Here is a 16,977-nt window from a genome sequence, read left to right on the forward strand (position 1 = left end):
AAGATAATTTGTAAAGCAGAAAATATAAAAGAACAAAATAAAAACCTCCCCCAAATAACCCTGGGGTAACCAAGGCAATAAGCTGCCAAATCAATAAATACAAACTTGTGCAATACTTCAGAATTGGGAGGATAGCCAAAGAATCAGCAAGGCAATTTGGTGATGCTGATGCAAATGAAAAACTCTTATGACTCCTTACACTCATCTTTACTGAGAAAACCATTAGGAACTCTTTCACTTCCCCTTTTCCTTGTGAAGTTTATCGTCGAGAGTGACACATGCAGAGATTTTTTAAAAATACATTGCTGTGAATTATGCAATGTTTCTATGCAATCAACTGTAGCTAGTAGCTTAAAGAAGTGTACTTGGGTTGGAGGGGAGGAATGTGTGACCAGAGATTTATTTGGCATGATTGAGAAGTAACGCAGCTGAGTAATGATGGTGCCTAGGCTGTAGCCATGCAGCGGTTCAGACAATTTTCAGTTGCTCCATTCAGGGTCGGATGATAATCTTTCTCTGCTGCAATGTCCTCCTCATCAAAAAGGGAATAATATTATTAATAGCTCTCTCATAAGATTGCTATGAGGATTACATAAATTAATCTTAGGAAAACATAGAAAGTACTTTGAATATGTCTGGTGTTTATTTCTATGCAAATTTTTTAATATCAATAGACACTTTTTTTTAAAGCGGTTTAGGTTCACAGGAAAAATTGAATGGAAAGTACAGAGAGTTCCCATATGTTCTCTACCTGCACCCCCCCCCAAACTCCCCCACTATCAACATCCTACACCAGAGTGGTACATTTGTTACCACTGATGAACCTACGTTGACATGTTATCACCCAAAGCCCGTAGTTTACTTAGGGTTCACTCTTGCTGTTGTACATTCTGTGGGTTTTGACATACATATAATGGGCATGTATTTTAATAATACAAATAGGTTAGGGTGTTAGGGACTAGATTGTGACACTTTCGTTACAAATAGAAGGAAACTTGAGGGATTGTTAATGAAATTCCTTCCTATAAGGAAACTGGTAATTCTCCCTGAAGTCCCTTCCCCGCCCACTGGAAGTTATGATGAGGCATTCACTTAGTGGTTAACATGCATGACCTAATGGGGAAAAAAAATGTGGTTTCTGTAAAAGGAAATCATGACGACTGGCTCATCATTGTTCTTTGTAAGTTTGTGCCAAAGGGGAAAGAAGTAGATAAAATTTAAACTTAAGAAAAAGTAAAAGTGAAGTCTCTACGTTAGCAAAGATAACATTTTGGTTTTATGGTTTTTTGTAGAGGGAGACTAATGACATTTTGCTGAATTGCTTGTGGTGAATTCTAACAAAAATCATATTTATTATTTTGGAGAAAAGGGAACGATGGTATAGAACTCATTGCTGGGAAGATTGAAAACATAAATTAGTGTAAGGTCAATTTAGGTAAATTCATAAATTACTGATCTATATTAATATACAGAAGATGGAAACTTGCTCACTTCCACCCTAGTGTAGATTCCTGTACAAATATAACCAATATCCATATCTTTCATGTAGATACTGCTCAATAGGCTACCACGCTAACCTACAGAACGTGCCTTGCCTCAGTCAGTTGGAGCAAAGCCATATAGAAATAGGTCTGATTAAGACAGTGCTCTAAAAAGGAAACTACTAACAAGAGGGGTTTGGGTTCCTCTGGATCTCAAAATGGTGACTGTAATGGGTAAGAGAACTGATTATATATTCATATAAACTAAAACCTAAGGAAATCTTTAATTAATGAGTACAGAAAACCACAAAAGGATTAAGTGGAAATAACTGACCCCACAATAAGGAATAACCCCAGCTACTGGACTAAGCTCCCCTACTCTTTTTTTTTTGTTTGTTTTTTTTTTTTTTTTTTTTTGCTTTACTTGGGCCTCTCACTGTTGTGGCCTCCCCCATTGTGGAGCACAGGCTCTGGACGCGCAGGCTCAGCGGCCATGGCTCATGGGCCCAGCCGCTCTGCGGCATGTGGGATCTTCCCGGACCGGGGCACGAACCCGTGTTCCCTGCATCGGCAGGCGGACTCTCAACCACTGCGCCACCAGGGAAGCCCGCTCCCCTACTCTTGATCTGATAGTACCCCAGTGAGTCCACTCTCTTGTCAATTAACATAGTCTATTGTAATTGCTTTTCTAAAATGGCAGTCTTCTTTAGATCTAGAAAAGTTCATACATTCATTCAGAAAATATTTGAGCATCTGCATGCCAGGCAGTCACAAGTCTAAAAGTGAGCAATAAAGACAAAGCCTCTTCTAGCTAAAAGAAAGTAAATCTTGGTTGAAAGAATGAAAGAGAATTACGGGCATGTTACAAACTTGACAAGCACTAAGTATAAGTAACAGATTTAAAATGTTCTGTGATGAAGTTCTGATATGCCTTATCTAGTTATCTCCACTAAACTTATGGTGCAGACACTTGCCACATCTGTGTTCTGGTACGGTCTGTTTCTTTTCTTGTATTGTCCAATAGGCGCACACACGTGGTGCACGAGGAGAGAGTGCAAGCGCACTTCTGTGTAATTCTCTAGGTATTTCATAGCACTGGGGGAGATGGGATTTGAACAGGTGTTGGAGCTTTTCGTTACTAGTTGTATCATTTTCTTGGCTTTTACATCCGCAAGTGCTCAAGGTTTAGTACAAGTTTTCCTTTTAATGCAATGTTGCTGGGGAGGTTATGTGACATGTGGCTCATTTGCTTTCCGTATAATCCCCAGAAATGCTGGTGTCTTTCTTGCGAATATTCCGTGTCCTGGGTTTCCTACCGTGCAGCCGTGTAGGCAGATGAAGGCAATGTAAACTTCCTTGGACTGAGAGAATCACCTCCTGACTGATGGGAGTCTCAAAAGACACTCCTGGTCAGTTTTTAAAAAAATATTTTTATATATACATTTTATTTATATATAAAATGTATATATATACCAGGACTCAGCCTGTGTAACACTATTAAACCCACTATTACCCTCCCCCCTCCCATCCTCCCTCCTGGATTCAAAAGTGTGTTCCCATTTAACTCTAATGCCCAATAGTATGTAGAGTGCACTACCAATATCCGCAATGAAATATTATGCTTTCTGGATAATTGTTTTTAATCAGTTATGTCATTTCTTATTAAAAATGTGTATATATAGCCCTTAAAAAGGAAAGAGAAGGGAGGCAAAGGAAACTGCATTTCAGAGGTGTTGTGCTAGTTGCTTTCATCTTTTCTTCTTGTATTTAATCATCATGCTTAATATTTCCTTATAATTCACATTTAAAGAAAACAAAACTGAGGCTCGAAGAGATCTACTAATTTACACACACTGCATGCCTAGGAAGTAGAATCAAGGCATTTCTGATCCAGAGCCAGTGATCTTTCTACTTGAATTATATGCATCATTGCCATACTTTTTTTTTTTCTACTTTGTGCGGAGGCATCAGGATTTATTGACTATATCCAAGACTGACGAGCAGATTTTTAAAAAGAAAAAGCTGATGTTTAAATTCATGCACGTGTAAGTATTTGCTTTCAAATACACTGAGATAATCTTTTTGTTCTTTCACCTAACCTTTCTTCCACATCTTAATTACACATTTTTTTTTTATTGAGGCAACAAATTCCTTCCTTCTTAGGTCTGTGCCCGACAACAACCCAGAGCCCAGAACATAAACAAAGGCACATTTCGGAGCTCCTGCAGAGACCTATATCCAAGATCAGCAGATCCTCCAATTTGCTATTTCCTCCTCCTCCCCTCTCCCCAGATGGGGGCTTATGTAAGCCTCCCTGAGGCAAGGCACGTAGGGTTTTAAGGGAGAGGACTGAAAACCCTGGTTGGTGTTGTTAGATGACTATAACGAACTAAGTGGGTAATAGTTAACATTTAGTAAGCTCATTTATGAGTACAAATATTAACAAATTAGTACCATCTACACAGTTTGACACCAACACTTTGGAATTCATGACATGTAAAAGGAGAGGAGATGACTCTGCCAGAGTATCTTTTCAACTTTTTAATATAACTGGGAAGCCTGAAGCCATTAAAGCATCTGTGAATTTCCCATATTTGCCTGGCTTTGGTCTTGAATGTCCACAAAGCTGGGTAGCTCATATAAAATTTAGAAAGGGCTTTGGTAGTACAGCTTTCCTTTTAATATCTGAAACTTGCTATAGAATGCACTGCTATTTCCAGAGTTTAGCATCATTAAAGCAAAAGCCATATAAATCCGACTTCTTATTTTCACATTGTAGAAATCTCTGTTAAGTGCCATGAACAAAGAAATGCACAGCACATGAGGACTTTTTCCTTTAACATGAAAAGCTCCCTTAACCAGGACGTCCAAAACCTTCCCAAAATGGACTTGTTTTCGGCTTGTTCATCTTTTCCACCTCCTGCCTTTTTTTCTCTTTTGAAAGTTTCATGGCCATTTTTGGTGACAGTTTATTATTTGAAGTCATCTTCCAAGAGCAGGAAAATTCTTTGTAAAAAGCATCTGAAATAAGCTTTATGTGCAAAACAAATGTATCACAGACGAGTAGAGACAGTTCCTAAGCAGACCGTTTTCTCAAAGTTTGCATGAAAGAGTGCTATTTGGAGCCTGGAATATATTTTTCACAGAAACATTATAAATGGTTGTTAAGTTCTAAGGTCAGTGTTTTAAGGCCACATGACCTATGAAGTAGCTTGGCTGTGGAACTGTATTATTTATACTGTTTGATGATACATCATTTAGGATACTATCAATATTATGGTAACATTACCTATTAGGACATTGGTTGCAGAGCTACTGGATAGCATTACAAGCATGATGGTATCACCCAGCTCCAGGCACAGTGAACTTCTCATTATTCCTCACGTGAGAATTAAGGACTGTGACATGGGCATATGAATTAGGATAGTATATGATTTTAATGATGATCATGGTTTGCTTCAGTGTCAGGTTGTGTGGTTTGGGGTAATGTTCCCCACTTCTCTTGTGTACATACTTAAGTAAGAGTCTCATAGCATCAACATTTGTTGTTGGCTCTGTGTTGTGATTTACAAGCCATGCGATCCTGGGGCAACAGCTGTCATGATGGGAAATATTGCTAGGGCATGGCCCATACTTTCCTTCTCTACCTTTACTGAAATTGCACTTTGCTTCTCTTGGGCTCCGTGTATCTCTCCTCATGCTCAGAGTTAGGGTCTAGTATTGTGTAGTACGCTGGGGAAACTAACTGTGGTTTAGGTGGTTCTAATATTCATATCAGTGGACTCACTGGGCTGGAACTTGTACACACAAAGGGTATCCTGGTCCCTGCTGTTTCACCAACAATCAACGAATTTGCTGTCTGCCTATCCCTCCTTTTACATTTTCACTGTCATAAATCCTTGTGCTGCTATGAGTGAACATGCTGAAGGATGGACCTTTCTTCTCTTAGCATCCTTGTAGAGACATAGCTTTGTTCAGAGACTATACTTTGTCTCCCTTTCCTTACATGTAGGTTCTTAGAGGGAAAGACCTTGCTTTCCTCTATTTGCCATCTTCACCAGTTATACTCAAGACGGTGATGGGGATTTGAGGGCAAAAACAATGAAAAGAACCATAAATCCTTTGTTCAGTGGCTAAAGTCTATCACAATTTGATTAAAATATATAGCTGTATTAAATCAGTAAATCTCAGTTTCTGAGTAGGCCAAGGTTGAAATAGCCAGGTGAAAGAAAGCAAGATGCTGAGTCCTGCTCTGGGACACAGGGAATGGAGACTGATTTTACTTCAAGGGGGACAGTATGAGCCTCAGAGTTTGAGGAAGGAAGGGTAGGGGAAAGATATGAGTTTCTCAGCTGCTTTAGGTAAGTTCTCCAGAGGTCTCTTTTGAAGAGCCAAGACCTCTTACACTTGTCATGCCTCAGTTATTCTTAAAGCCTTTGGAATCTAGCATGCTGCCAAAGGAAATTTAGGGCTATTTTGCCAATCACAGAGATAATTTAGACAGAGAGGAGTAGAATAAGCATTTGTATTATGTACTTTTTAAACTGTGATCGTGAAATCATTTCAGTGGATAAAAATTAGCATTAAAAATGGAATAGAAAAAGGGGGACAGAATAAAATATATCAAAGTGAGTCACATTTGGTAAGGATTAGATTTACTTTATGGACTTTTGTTTCAGTGATTTAGATGTGTATTCTGGATCATGAGGTAAAATGTATCTCTTACGGAGGGTCTTGGTCAAAAGTTTAAAAGCTATTGGTCTTTACTAATGGTTTATATAAGATGTATCAAATTAGTCATTTTTTTATAGGGTTAGAGGAATAAGACAGATGGGTACAGATTATTGTCTCTCAGGTTCTATGCCTATAAGGAAGGCCAGCTTCCTCAGGGGGACAGAGGCTGGTAGATTTAGGACAAGTAATTAAATGTCTAAACTACCCATAGGCATATATGAGATAGGACACTTAGCCTATCATACTAAGTGATATGATACTCTTTCTGCAAATACCAAACTTTCTGTTAAATCAACAAGCAGCACTATTAAGTAATAAATCATTATACAAATAATACTTAATTAGAAAATATTTAAATCAATATACCGGTATAATCAGATACCTTCCCATTAAACTTCAATTATCCTTAAGCCTAATCCTAAATTTTTCTCACAAATCTAAGTAAAAGCTTTCAGTCTGAACTACTTTTTTTCTCCTCTGGGTCTCTCTGCCACTTTCATATTTAGCTTTCTTCTTTTTCTTAAAAATCTCTATGTTTTCCTCTTCTCCATGGCCTTTTGCTCCAATCAGAAGTGAGACAAAAATGGAAAATCCCTCATGACGGTTTTTTCCTAATCAAAAGTAATTTTCTTACATATAATTATTTCTTTTCTCTTAGCCCCCTTTGAAGCCTAAAGCTAGTATAAAAGCTAATTTGAAATTAGCATACAATCAGTGTTTTTATTAGGCTCTATAGACATTTTCTGCAGCTGTATAGCTTGGCCTAGGTCACTGATCCCTGATAGAAAATTGCTTATATTTTAAAAGGCCCAAACACATATTTCTTTAGAACGTATAAAAATATTGCCCAAAGCACCATAAGGTGTTTAAGCAGAGATATGAATTGATTTCCTCATAGTTAGTGAACTTAAACTTTCTTTCCACCCTACATACCTTTCAAAGAAAATAGTAAATGATTCCAGAATCCATGCGTTTCAAAATTAATGGTAAAATACTTCATCGTGAATATATCCTGATCAAGCACAACCTTCTATTTTGACTCTCTATGGGGGAGACATGTCAAAACAGAACTGGTATATAGGAAATGTCAGTGAATCAGACCAAGCTTTTTCTCTAGAAGATTCTCCTATCTTCTATCTGGGGAAAGTGTCTACAGTTTTTTAACGACTTAATTTTTAAGGAGTATTATATATAATTAAATGCACCAATCTTAACAGTTGATTCCTTTGAGTTGTGACAATCATATACACCTGTGTAGCTACCACTTAAAAAAATATATGAAGGATTTCCATCACCCAGAGTTCCCTTGGGGCCATTTCCAATCAATTTCCCGTCTACCACTCAGTGCAACTACTTACTGGTTTTTATCTCTATAGATTAGTTTTGCCTTTTTTTCTTGAAAGTCATCTTAATGGAATTGTACAGTATGTACCCATTGTGTCTAGTTTCCAAAGTTTTGGGGATTCATCATGTTATTGCATCTATCAATAGTTAATTTCTCTTCACTGATGAGCAGTGTTCTCCCATATGACTATACAACACTTTGACTTTTTCTATTGATGGACCGTTGACTTGGTTTTGGTGATTATAAATAAGGATACTGTGAACATTCTTGTTCGTGTATTTTTGTGAACTTATCTTTTAATTTGGGGGTGGGATAAATACCTAATAGTAGAATTGTTGGGTCTTTAAGTAGATATTTCAACTTTATTAGAAACAGATCTGCAGCTTTTAATAAACTCTCAAAGGGATCCTTACATCCCCAAATTTTAAAAAAATATATTGCTTTCAGGGTATCTGTGCAGATGTTTTTGTTTATTTTAGAGTCGCTTCTCACTTCTCCTCCTTAGGCCTCAGTTACTTTAAAATGAGCGCCGGACTCTGTCTTGTGTCTATAATACATTAGGGTACTGATAGATATTTAAATTAAATATTTTTCATAGATTCTTGGATAACAAGTTAATCACATAATAGAAAAATTTTACTGGAATATAAAGTTCATGAGGGCAGAAACATGGTTCTGTTCACTGCTATAACCCAAACACCTAGGATGTACCTGCACAGAGTAGGTGTTTAGTAAGTATGTGCCAAATAAATGAATGAATGAAGTATTAGCTATATGTTGGGAAGCACTCCAATCACTTTTATATGCAGCGTTTCACTTAATTCTCACCCCCAATCTTTGAGTTAATTCCTCTTATTACTTTCTTTTAAAAATGAAGAAATTGGGCACAGAGAGGTTAGGTAATATGCCCTTCATCACATAGCAAATGAACTAGGATTTGAGTCCAGGTGGTGTCATTCCAAAGCCAACAATTACTATTATATATATATAAATACTATATATAAAACAGGTAAACAATAAGGACCTACTGTATAGCACAGGGAACTATACTCAATATCTTGTAATAACATATAATGGAAAAGACTCTGAAAAAGGATATATATTATATATATACATATATATTATATATGTATAACTGAATCACTTTGCTGTACACTTGAAACTAACACACTATAGATTAACTATACCTCAATAAAAAAAAGAAATGATAAAAAATAAAAATAAAGACTTCTTTGTGTGTCTCTTGCTTTTTAAGTTTTGTTTCAAGAAGCTGAAACCTTTTTCTGTTTTTCTATTTTCTAATTGTATATATATATTTTTGAAGGAGAGATCCTGGAGAGGAAACTTTACTGTCTTAAGACGGCAATTCTTTCATTTTTATTTTTACAACTGAATGATTTTCCTTCAAATTACATTCTGGTTCATTTCTATAATGGGAATTGTGTTCCCACTTCCTCTTTATTATAGATTAAAAAATGAAAAAACACACATACACAATTCTTGAATACTTTTGTTTTCTTTTAATGCATTTTGTCTCACATTAGGTAAGGCTGAAAGTTTAGTGTTTCTTATGTGGGTTAGAAAGAGCATTGACTCCGAAATGCATGATTGCTGTTATAAAGGCTGAGCAGTAGAGCCCTTCATGGTGTCTTACAGATTTTAGGACATTGATAGGATGCTATCATTTTCATAATTCTTAGCCATTCCTCATTAGTCAGTTTTAGGTAATGCAAGATTCTATCTCCTCAGTCTTTTCATGGACTACTGTGGTCCCCCCGGCTGCCAGGGAAGTTAAGAATGGGCTAGTTCATTCTGATGAACTGCTTTTGTCCTCAGAGCCTGAATTTGCTTACTGTTTAAAAAAATCTTTCCTTGCTGTCTGCAAAACTTCCTCACAGCTGAATTATGTCTCTGCTTATCTTGATAGGAAAATCTAAATAAGTGGATTCTGATTAATATTTATCTCTCTGTAGTCAAATGAGGATGAAATAGGTCTCAAAATGGCACTTGTTAATGAAATTGCTCCCCAATTATTGTATCTGGAACAGAACCCCTTGCTAAGACATAATGACCTCAGATCTCTCCACTATATCATGTAGTGTTCAACAGCCTTCCCTGAATACTTTAGAGGCTGTTTCCTCTTACTGTAGGGAGCCAGAGATAAACAAGTTTAAGGCTGGAAAATGGTGACCAGAAATTTGTTCATAAGCCTAATAATCATAGCTACATTTTGCCACCGATGAAGGAAAATTCTCCATCAGAATTTTGTATGGTTTCACATCTTTTTTGGCAGCATGCCTTAACCATATATTAAATTATCTCTACCAAAAAAAAGTATCAGTCCTTCTCTTCTTAGCTCAGCCAAAAAGATAGCAGATCTGAAATTCTGCGAAATTAAGTCCATTTTCTTTGCCAAGGATGGGGAAGAAAAACAGCCCCCCAAATCATTAATATCTATTTTCCTAAGTGACAATTAAAGCCATCTTTCTTAAGCAACAATCTCAAATAAAAGTGCTATGACTCAAACATGTCATTTGTTATTGTTGCTTTTAATTCAGCCATTTTCTTTTTCCTATAGAATAGTTCCGAACATAAAACCAGGGCTGTTCATTTTACTTACTGCTCTCAAACACCAAACGTGATTACAATTCCTTGCCTATGATCTCTTGTAATTCTAGCTCATTCTGTGAAAGCAAAGAGTTGTTTTGGCATTTCACGTTTCTGCTGCTTCATCATCAAGGCCAAGCCCCTTAGCTGCAGCCTCTTAGCACATTCACAGCACTTACATCTCAGAACAATAGTGTTTTCAGTGTCTTTTCAACAGAGGACTCTAATCTTGTGATTCTCAGATGCCATACCAAATTTAGGTTTTGCTGACACTTCCCTGATGTTCTAGGATTTAAAACACTTTCAAATGAAGTTTTGAAGCAAATGATGACAATGTGTTTTTATGCTCCTATAGCCCATCTCAGAGTTATTCCCAGACTCAAGATGGAATCCTAGCCCTGTATCAGATAGAAAAGAGTAAGCTATTCTAGTGATCAGAGTAGAACTGTTTTCAAGTATTTAGCATCATTCTGTGACCAGTAGGAAAACCACTAAGAAAGAAGTTAATGTGGATGTTTTAAAATAAAGGAATACAAATGTTTTTACTTGAATTTTTGAACGTGTTGTCTAATACACTGAATTTCTATGCAGGGAAATGAAGGAACTTGATGAGAGACTTTTGTCAGGATTAGCCTGGGGATAGAAAGGTAACCAAGGGCACTTTTCTCAGGTGACTGTCCCCTCAGGGAGAACACTGTTTAAGAACTGCTGAGAAACAGAGGCTGAGGTCTGAGCTGGGAGAAGTAAGACCATGGTTGACTCTATACATGCAAAATAAAGAGAATAATTCACCAAGTATTTCTCCCCCCACAAACTTTAAAGTACTTAAAAAACACTCCAACCTTTATATACTAGGGCATTTAAATTTGTATGTGTACATCCAGGCTGTATGTCTGCAATTATTTAAGTTTGTGGAATGTGAGGTGATATTTTCAGTAGCGTTGTTTGAAGTGCAAAAAAAAAGTAGTTTCAATACAAGTGTTTATATAGCAATTGAAAGGTAACAGGTGTTTTCCTATGCATTGTCTTTTTTATCCCTCCCATAAGACATTGCAGTAAGTCTGAATTATTATTCCCAATTTACAGTTAAGAACATTGAGTTTCAGTTGCCCAGAATTATGCAGCCAATAAAGGTGACACCAATGTCCTGACTTAAATCCACTCTTGGAGAGGTCATGCATTGAATCTCCTATCATAACTTCCATTTTCTTTATTCCTGCTTCCTATGTTCTTCATTTGAGAAATATTTTTCTTCCAAACACCTCCTAAAATTAATTGAAGACTTTAGACATTGCTCCCAAGGGGTTTGTGTATGTGTGTACAGGCTCCCACATCACATATATTCTGTAGTATTTGCTGCAGAGATAGGATAGTGTGCTAGTGTGACAGCCAATTAGATTGCACACTATCTAATGTCAGGAAACATATATTCAAATTAAGATTTTGCCCTTTTTATGACATGAGAGAGAAGGCAGCTGGTCTGTCACAAGAACTGTCCAACTGAGCTTGCCAGACACTGGAGACTAACCCTGTAGTAGGGGCCAACTTGAATTGTAGAACTGGGGCATGAGGCCCAAGTCTGGTTTCAAGGATTTTCAGTTGGGCAAAATGAAGCACAGAGTAGTGGCTAAGCTAGGCTAAAATCATGTCCTGAGTTCAACCTGACAACATGGGTCACCTTCTGGGATTCCTTTGATGGATGTGACGTGGCACAACTCTCAATTCTGGATTAATGCTAAGAGGGCAGGCTGTGGAGACAGCATGACTTGCTTTGTAGTCTATCTTGGATCACTCACTTACTAGCTGTATGGCCTGGGAAAAGTTATCCTTTACAGCATCAGTTTTCATTTTAATAAGCTTAGGATTGATGTAAAGATTAAAGGATATAAGATATGCAAAGCTTTTAGAAGAGTGCCTAAAACAAGGTGCACGCTCATCAGAAGTTCTCTATTATTATTATTATATTTATTTGGGGGATGCGTAACTGGCAAGAGCAGCAAAGAAACCAATAGGGGAGAAGTGTATGCATGAGGTAGGTGGGGCCCAAGCAGGCTTTGAATGCTGGGATTATCTGACGGACAAGGCAGACATCCAGTTTTGTGCACTGAGCCAACATTAGGGAACAAGGGAACAGATAAATTGGAAATACATTGATATCCAGGGTGAACCTAGGGGATGCCATTGAACAGACTCAGGGAACAATGTAGAAACTTAGTAAGTTGTGCTGGTCTGGGGTCCTGGGCTTGAGGGGTCTTGTGCTGGACCAGTTGCATGAAGAGCAGTCTGAGTCTGCATGATACCTGCAGGCTGTGGGTCTTACCTCCAGATTGGCCTGAGAATTGGGACAGGATAAAGTTGGGAGGCCTAACTGTGGGGTCTAAAGGGAAAAAACCTGGAGTCTGGGAGAAGAGCTGAAAATGAAGTGTTAAATTCTTTTCCATGGACTCTAATCACTTCAAGCACTCACAGGAGGAAGAAAAAATCAGTAAAGGTGGAAGTAGTTAACTGTAACTATGGTGGAACCAGAGCTGAGTCTTAGATGAACAAGATTTGTGTGATGAATAAGCAGAGGGAAAAGGGAAGAAAAAAGTGGTCAAAAGTTCTGAAACTAGGATGAAGGTGAGGTGTAGTCATAAGTCAGTGGCGGTCTCGTTCTGATGAATAGAGTCGGGGGTGTGAGGGTCCATAGGTAGGAAAGACTGGATTAGGGAGGGTTTTATCTGTCCCGCACAGGAAAGTATATATGACAGGAAAGGCAAATCTAGTAAAAAATTGTTCTAAGCAGAGAAGTGAAACATAACACCCAAACTCAGAAATTGCACATAACGCATAAAAAAGTGCCCAAGGAAAATTAGCTTGAGAGATAGTAAGGGAATGAAAAAATCCTTTGCTGAACACATACCCTGGGCCAATGCAACATGCATCATTTATTATGACAACTTGTGTTTATATGTTAATGTGAAAATTTTCCCAAAAAAGAAACTGAGGCTTAGAAGATAAAGCAACATGCCCAAGGTCATTGGAAAGAGACTGGAACAGATTTCAGATCTAGCTGTGCTTGATTCCAAAGCATGTTCCATTTTCCTGTACTGGACAGTGGTCCACAGTAGGGAAGGGATGTGGGGAGAAGCTAGAATGATCCAGGCAATCAGGGATGCAAGTCCAGATGAAAGGAGTGGCATGAGACAAACACAGCTTTCCAGTAAAAAGTATTTTTCCTTCTCTTCTTTTTCCAAGCATAGTGTTTGTGTCTTTCCTGCTGCCAATCCCATTCATCGTGTACTCTAGACATTCTTATACCTGTCTGATACTTACTGTTTTTACTTCTGCTGTGCTTTTCATGTTTGTATTCTGGGTGCTCTTTGCACAGTGTCTTAAAACAAATCATCAAAGGTTACTTGCTAAGTGGGATGAGTATACACTCCATGGAAAGCAAGCCAGGCAAGCTTTGAAAGCAGATCAACCTGATTTTATGCCATAGATGATCAACTCTGTGGTTTTAGCCAATGCCCATAATTTTTTTTAGAATCTCAGCTTCCTCATCTATAAAAAATATTAGAGTAAAACATTATGCATAGGATTATGGGGAGGAAGGATGTCAAGTATAATACGTCAGACAAAGTTCCTGGATCCAATGGAAGAATCATAAATTTAGCTCTCTTCTTTCTTCCTTTCAATGAATTGAACTATTAAACATTTCAGAGAGTGTCTTATAGAAGAATGGAAGTACATGAATAAAGAAAACTTAAGTGAATTAATAAAAGTGCAAGTAAATAAGGAGAGTAGTTTGATTGATGATCATTCTACAAATCATGGTTAATGATGCTTTGTCCCCAAAGTTATATATATTAGTCTTTAGACAAAGCCTCAGTTCATAACCTGTACATTCATCAAACCAGAAGTAGGCAAACGGATTGTACTCAAAAGTCAATAGACTGAATAAAATCACTTCTTAAGTAACATTTTCTATTTGTTATTGGCCCATTTGGACCTCAGGGATAACTTATCAACTAACTTATACAGTGATGAGAATGAGAGATAATATAATGGATGAGAGAATCAAGATGAAAAATTATTTCAATAGGCTCAGACAATGGACAAAAACTAACAAGATAAAATTTCACAGGAGCCAAAGTTGAGAACTGCGTCTAGGTTAGGTTCAGAGAGAGAAGAGACATGTCTAGAAAATAATTCGTTTGAAATCTATCTTGGAATTTTAGTTGACCAGCGCTAAATGAGCTTAAATGTGAAGTGATTTTGAAAAATAATTAGAACTTGACATATAGGGGCTAAGAAAAGGAATTGCGGACAATGGGAAATTGTAAAAAAGTTTGCACTATTTTTTCTACTAGTATTCATTTACCATCATCCAGTTGAGCTCCTATACCAATCAAGTCTTTCCTTTTGATGTTTATCAGTGTTCCCAAAGTCTTTGGGAGAGATGTGTTTTCCATCAGTCCCTGGGCCAAAATTTGGTCTCTTTGTTATGTTTTGGTTAATATGCTTCTTCAGCAGCCCAATGAGGGCATAGAAGTTTGGGCTGTGAGATGCATGTGGTTTAATGTGTACATTTGTATGTGTGCATATCTAGGAGAGCTGGATAGTGTTTAGGTCCCAAGCATGGAAAAAAAAATTTTTTTTTTTCCCAAATGAGATTCTCCAAATGTTCCAATCAACTCTTAGCTCTGATATCTTCCCATTCATTCAAGTCCATGAGTATCTATAGCCCTTTGGGGATTCTCATGTGCTCCACACTGGAGCATGGGAGTACAGCTGTGGATGTTTGCTATGGCCATGGTCACTGGTTGTTCTCCTTGTTAGGTAAGCAGTGCTAAGCTCTATGTACACAATTGTGATTGCAACAACAATCACTACCTATTTTGGTGCTCAACATGAGTCACCTTCTAATAACTAGCTCTTTACCCTACTCAGTAACATGCTGCCATCTAGAGTCTTGTGTTCGGCCAAGGAATGTCTACTGGTTGGCCATAACTACTTATCCCCATCACCCCAGTCCATGGATCTATGGCTTCCAAAGTCAAAAACACAAACAAACAAAACCACACAACCTGCCTTTTGTCTTTTTCAATGTTCAGTAGAGAATTGTTTGGATTTTGTGAAACTCATTGATTCTTCCTTCTCTTGGCTAACTTGTTGGGTGCCACACCTTGTGGTGAGGGAAAGAAAGTCTTAGTGTTACAGACCTTTTCTTTTCTGCTGATGAGACTATTTAGATTTTTGAGGATGCTGGTTGGAAAAGGTAATATTGATGTTTAATTAAGGTAATTAATAGTAAAGTTTGCCTTTTGGATTTGTGTATGTATTTGTGGAGAGGGTGGGGATTCAGAGTAGCAACAAACTTCATGAATGGTACCAGTGTAATCTGGTTCTGCAGATTTGCTTCCAGTATCAGAGTACCTTCCATACCCTTAAAACTCATGCACTTTAATGGTGAAACAGGCAAGAGTGAGAGTGATCTTTGTTCTTGGATACATGAAATTATCTTCAGCTACTATGTTAAGTGCACTAGTGATACAAGCAGATTTCCTTGAGGACATCTTCCATGCTTCGCCAATAGATATCCTTTATCCATTTGTAATCCTAAAATACCAGGTTAAGTAAACTTAGATGAATCAGTGGACATGTTTGCGTATTAATTTTTTTACTGAATTCACTCTTGCTAAATCACAAGTGGACTATTTCCTTCCAGAGGATAATGACAAAAGGGCGATCAAGATGATGGAATGAGTTGAAGGCCAAGCCCTCTGAGGAATATTTGTATGAATTGAGGACATTTCGCTGTAGAAGCAAAGAAGTGAAGACAGAGTAGACAGGATGATTATTTTTATATACTGGAAGGGATGATGTGTAAAGTGGATTTCTGTTTAACTTTAGAGGGCAGGACTCAGACCCAGAAGTAGAATTTGTAGTAAGGCAGATTAAGTAACAAGTTTGAAATAGCTAGAGCTCTTAAAAAATGAATTCAGATGCCCTTGTGAAACAGTGGATTCTCCATCATTGAAATGGTGTAAACTGAAGCTCATAGTTATCTGACAGGAATTTGATAGTAGTGAGACAACTAGATGCATTATGGAGGTTTCTTTCTATTTAAAGCCTCTATAATTCCATGCATCTAGACCTAAGGATGTTTGTTCCAGTATTTCTGTCTCTCACACCTTTTTAGAAGGTTTGCTCCTCCCTCAACTAATTTTGACATTTATCTCCAACATATGCATTTCTGCATTCGATGATATGAATAATTTAAGTGAGTAGGCTGAATGGCCAGTGTTGCACTCTGCAAATAACTGTCTCTTCACCTTGAAAGAAATGCAGCATCACTTGCAGCAATTACTGTATGACTGTAATTTTTTCCTGGTTTGGAGGATGCTGAATAAGAAAAAAAGGCATTAGAGATGGGAAGTGACACTAAAGTTGTTTATATTTGTTGATTCATGGATCTAGACTTATGTATGTTTGCAATTATAATCTATTAATTAGAAAAAAATCATCATTTTAAAATGTTTTATTATTCCGGTCACTTTGATTATTCTTAGTTACATGGAACCAAAAGTTACCAGGGTGAAGCACAGGAGCCATTCTTAACTTGATTGGTATTGGAATAGGACATTCTGAAGATGTTCTTATTTTCAGTTTGAGTGATACTTTAGTCTTAATTTAGAATTGATCAGTAGGAATAAAATATCCCCAATCCATCTATTAAGATACTACTATGCTCAGCTTTTGAAAACTTACATTGAACTTAGCAAGAATTATAACAGGGTTTTCTATTTTCCTTTTTACTTAAATAAA

The sequence above is a fragment of the Mesoplodon bidens genome (genome assembly GCF_964165515.1).
Source record: "Mesoplodon bidens genome assembly, chromosome: 12".
NCBI classification, from domain to species: Eukaryota; Metazoa; Chordata; class Mammalia; order Artiodactyla; family Ziphiidae; genus Mesoplodon; species Mesoplodon bidens.